Below are 6,094 nucleotides of genomic sequence, written 5' to 3' on the forward strand. Positions count from 1 at the left end.
TATATAAACGCGTTCGTTTAATGCTCGTGGTAGGTACCTACCATCTGCCAAGCGTGGTCATTTCAGATTACATTACCATGTCTCCATACCTTGAAATTTCTCTGCCTTATATCACCATGAAATATATCTTAAAAGCAAGCTGATTGGAGGCTGAAATAAGTACTCATAGACGCCTATTTACAAAGCCTACTTCGGTAGGTATGTGAAATGTAGCGAAGACAAATCTTGAGCTACAATTTATTCTAAACTGGCAACCCGTCCTGACTTCACACGGCTGTGTTACAAATCTTTAAATTTATTTTCTTAGTCTATACTACAACACGCATAATACATATAAACCGTCCTCCTGAATGGCTCTATCTATTACTAAAAACTGTATTAAAATCCGTTGCGTAGTTTAGAAGATCTAAACGAACAGATAGTGGTAGAAAATTTGATTTATATTATGCAATTAGCTATCCGCCCCGGCTTCGCATGTATGTATATGCATAATAGATATAAACTTTCCTCTTAAATCACTTCATCTATTACTCAAAACTGCATTTGTTGCCGATGGCAACCTTTTTGATAGTTTTTATGTTTTTTATATGTATATATATTTGAATTTTATATTTTGACGTTCTGTTTTTGTATGCCGTTTGTTTTCTTATGCCATATGGTCTTTATAATTTTGCTAGCGAGCTAATTACAGCTAATTTACCTCACCTAGGAACGTGTCTCATTTTTAACCAGCCCTAATACAGTCCTTCCTACCTTCCGTAACAGCATTAATACCTGTTGGGTAATTTTAAAGATATAAGCAGACAGCTGCCTACAGACAGCGGCGGCGACTTTGTTTTGAACTATGTTATAGTCCAGGCACAGATATCACCAAGCGTTCTAAAATTACGACTAATTCGTACCTACTCACAATGTTTGTTTAATTAATTATCAATAACTTCATGATACAATTTGTTTATTTTCACGCTGTTTTGTAATGTCAATTATAATTATTAACGTCACGGTGCCCACAGAATGTGTGATAAATTATGCGTGCTGTAATCATGTTCCGATACTGCACTTTATTTTTATAGTTTCACGAGGCAATGGAACCACGAGACAGGTTTATCGTGAATTCGTGACTACGTATATATATAATTACATATGTTTTATATCTACGAAATTACAAAATCTACAAAACTTTTTCTTTTTCGTTCAATCAGTAAGTAATTTTAATCGGAATATCCCTTTGTAAAAGTATCTTAACATATTTTGTTTTGGTCTGAAACTTTTTAGACTGATGAAATTATTATCTAAGAGTCTTAAAAAAATAAAAATAAAATAGTTTCAGCTAGTTTAAATTAAGAACACTTTTTCTTGAATTTAACAGTAATACGTCATCACTATTGTTGCCCCGCATGGAGTAGGCAGTGGCATCGTCAACCATCGAAGTTGTGACAAACGCAACACATGATATGGTCATATTTCGCTGGATTATTTGTAGCGAAAGTACCAGGTTTCTTTACTATTTATTGGGTTTGATTTCACCATCACCGGACTGTTAGTTAGAAATTTAAATTTACACACAAAATTATTCGATCGAATTTCGATCAGATTCGACTTCTGGATCAGTCGGTATGGTAAACCAGTAAGCTACGACGATTTATTCTTGAATTTCATAGTCGTGTCTGTAAATGTTATATTTTATACAGTCTGCCTTGTTAGCAACCATCGTTGCATTTTGTTCCAAAATTTTACAAGTAATTTTCTATTAACTCTTCTTGCTTTTTAGTTTATTCTTATTTTCATTTCATTTCTCTAACTCAGTGTAATCCTTTAGGTTGACAATGATTATTATTTTGCTGCGTTCATACGCTGTTGTTGTGCTGTGCTCTGCATTGTAATTTTCTATTCCTCTTGTAAACAAACTAAAGGACACGTATTTCTAAACCAAAACAACACTTCCTCGGTAACTTCCAAATGTCGAACTGATATAGGTACTTTGTAATGACAAACTGTGGCCATTGAATGATAAAAGGAAAATGAGTTTTCCTTAAAGTAAACCAAGACATCGAACGGCCCTTATCTCGTGAATAGAGCCAGAGTGGTACGTGACTACACGTACTTAGGTACCGCCCGGAAATTTTACATCATACCCGTAATGACGAGCAGACCTTCAGTAGTGTGCGTCATACTTGAAACGCTTTACTTTTCATACCTTGAAGTAAATAATTTCATGCACAATAATAGCTATAGACAATTTATAAGCAGAGCTTGTGTTATAAATTCTAGACAGCTGATAAATACAACACTAATACAAACAATCATAGTAAAATGACTGAGTAATAGAAACAATCATATTCATGAATCCACATTGAAACTAATGCGGTACGCTTAACCGCAAGACATTTATTTATATAGGACATTGTTACACATTTCTTAATTTTTGTTGCCATGTTAAAATAAAAATATGAAGAAAGTCTCGTCTGCGGTGAAAAGGCGAGGCGTCATTTCTCCGCGGAGAGATTTCTATGTGAGATTCTTACTCACTACCTACTAACCCTAAATACAAAACTTCAAGTTTCTAGAACATGTGTTTAGCCAGTTTCTACTTTTATTGATACCTAGATATCTAGCTTAGTAACGGAATATTAAACACTACAGTTACGTTATTAAACGAAACGAGATATGCGAAGCGGACGTTTACATATGTATGCATTTTAAATAGTAATATGTATTTTTAGCGATAATCTATTTTACAATCTTCATTATTAGCAGTGTATGAAATATATAGATAAACCTTTATTGAGATAGATATTGAACCAATATATTCAACGTTGAGATCTCTGTTTCACAAATTGCTGTCCTTTGTTTTAATCACATTCATTAATTTCCTGTAGTGTACGGTGTTTTTTTTAATGGATAATAATGGAATGGTGCACCCGCTTACGTTAACGGTTTACGCTGGCGGGGCATCAGTGGAGGATGATAAGAAGAGCATAAGGTCAGGTTAGTTAGCCCATCGTGACAAATTCAGTAGGATTTATCACGATGACGTATTGCGAGTAATGAGGTTATTAGTCCCTAATTAATAACAGTCCCCCTGTGATATTAGGGGGCATCTTGAAAATACGTCAAAAATTCGTGTAAAAAATCATGACAGCTAATACCTCTCCCACCCTCCAAAAAGGGTTGTTAGATAATGTGAAATTACATTTAAATATTGTCTAATAAAATGTCCAGCTGTAACATGAAGGCCATATATTTACAGTGAAATAAATAATGATATTGATGTAGATAGATATACAAAAGAAGATTGGTATCATATTTGTTGCATATATATGAATGCAAAGTAACTTTATCTGTTTTTGTACAGATAAACAAAGGATCCGAGGTACTTGAGTATATCTGTACCACAGATAACAATATTACATAATCTAGACAGTGTCAAGCACATAGATGAATTATGAGGCCTTGAGCTACTATCGTTGCCAATTTCTAGGCAAATAATCGGACAAAAATACTTAGTCAAAATTTTTTTGTTGCAAAAATTGTTTTCATTTGTACGGTACAAATTAGGTAGTGAAATTACATGGTAAGAGGATCTTAGTCTTCTAGAATGGCAACACATGAGTATCACGGGTGTCACATGATAAAGTGATGTGCTTATGCTGTTTAGATAAACATCAGGCTTTAGACGGTTACTGCTTACCATCACATAGGCCGTTAACTAATTTGCTATTTCAATTACACAATTTTTTTTTTTATATAGTATATAGCACAGATTAATAAAAAAAAACAATTATTACTCGTTATAATCTTCCAATGAATTAAATGTATAATCATGTACATTTGTATTCTTCATCATGATAATAGTAATATAATATAAAATTTATATTTCTTTTTATAAAAATTAATCTATATATATAATCTATATACATATAAATGAAATTGTAGTGTCTGTTTGTAATATTGAAATAACCGTTTTTTACTACATGCATATGAATATTTATATGATACATATACCAAAATAGCACTTTTTACAATTTTTGTATGTCTGTCTGTGGGTCTGTTTGTTCCGGCTAATCTCTGAAATGGCTGGACCGATTTTTACTTGACTTTTTTTGGCAAGTAGCTGATAAGGGGTAACTTAGACTACTTTTATTTTAGAGAAATAATGTTAAATTCCACGCGGACGAAGTCGCGGGAACAGCTAGTATATAATAATTACATATATTATGCGAAACAATAATATTAACTACACATTATATGTAACACAATTTCCTCGGGTTTCGCTAGTTTCCTTTTATCCAAGTAAACCCTTTGTGGGAAACACAAAGAAAGAAATGTATGAGTGAGCGGATTAATGTTTGTGGTTTATATTTTATATATACCATAGTAGTGAATAATATACAACACTATATAGTTCTCTCGTGTAGTATATGCAGGAAATAAACCACAAACAAATTGTTTGAAACAATACGAAAGTAGTGTAACTGAACCAAAGTGGAAATAGAAAATAATTTTTGAATTTTTCGTACAAAATTGATCACGTCAGAGCACTGTGGGTGGAGGAATTAAGGATTAAAAAATTATAATAAAGCCCTTTATCATGAAAACACAATAATTACTGTAATGATTACCTACTTTTTTTTCAGTTTATCTCTAATTTCAGTGTGCCAAATGGTATAGACCTTCCATTGTTTTCTATTAATTAGTAATTTCTACATTTTTTACCAACAGTTCATTTCAATTCCTATTCTTTATCCGTCTTTCTATCTTACTCTTTGTAGCTCTAGGATACTTCTTCTTCTTCTTGTTCTAGTTCAGTCTTCGTACGCTTGTCAAACTTCTCTAGTTTTGCTATGTCAGATTTGATCAATAGAATGGAATAGAATAGAAAATTGTTTATTAAAATAATCTTAATTTAAGAACTTTTGAATGCTATTTATATACTTTAATGCCTTCGTCAATGGATTTAAATATTATTGGATAATAATTTTCCACTATTATTTTTTTGGGAAATGTGTTTAATTTTCTATACTTAGTAATATTATGGAGCAGATCCTCTTGCTGGGGTGGACACTTCATTTCATCGTCAAGCACCGATTGCAGGTAGGGGCGAAAGATATAAAAATTATCTCAATCTGCTTCTAATAATAATAGTTCTCATAGCAACTGTGTTACATAATTTAACTACTGATGACATATCTCTTACCTTTTTGAGAAATTCTCAGTAAGCTACTGATTTTCGTCAAGATAAATAAATTGGATCGTAATCGAATTGTATGATTTATTTTACTAATTATACTCTGTACCATTGCCAGAGCTGGGCCATCTATACTACACGGTGATACTGTAGCTTCCTCTAAGTGATAAAAAAGACAAGATTTTTTTTGTTCAATCATTACAAAAAAGCTACTATTAATCAAATTATGCCTCTAATATTAGTACAGATAAAAAACCAGATTGGATTAAAAATGAATCTGTTTAGTATAAATAATACAAAGTTTAGGCTTATTAATTTATTATTATAACTGTTTTAATGAAATATTCTAATTTAAAATTATGCAGATACAAGTTGAATATTCAAAATTTGTAATTTTATTCACGATATTTAGCAGAATAAAGAAGACTATAAAAAATTGTCTGGGTGACATTTTAGTATTCTAGAATGTCATGAGCGGTATTTGGGGAGTAAAATGATAATGTAGGTCATACCCGTAGTGCTGTTCATAGACATATACCTACTAGCTGTGCCCGCGGTTTCACACCCATGAAATTTATAGCCCATATGTTATTTTGATGTACAAACTATATTACTGTAAAGTATCATCAAAATCCGTTCAATAGTTTTTGCGTAACAAACATCCATTCTTCTATCCAGCCATACAAAGTTTGGCGTTTATAATAATCTTAGGACAATTCACACAGCGCCATCTAGACCCAAGTTATCTAGCTAAAGCTTGTTTTATGGGTACTAGATAACTGATACAAATACATAGATTTTTTTTTTCGTAAATACATGCATATAATACATAGGAAACACCCAGACCGGTGCAAACAATCATACTCGTGAATACAAATGTTTGTGCCGTGCAAGGATTCGAATCCG

This window comes from Achroia grisella, unplaced genomic scaffold (assembly GCF_030625045.1).
Source record: "Achroia grisella isolate CSIRO2021 unplaced genomic scaffold, CSIRO_AGI_Agris_v1 utg853, whole genome shotgun sequence".
Classification (NCBI taxonomy): domain Eukaryota; kingdom Metazoa; phylum Arthropoda; class Insecta; order Lepidoptera; family Pyralidae; genus Achroia; species Achroia grisella.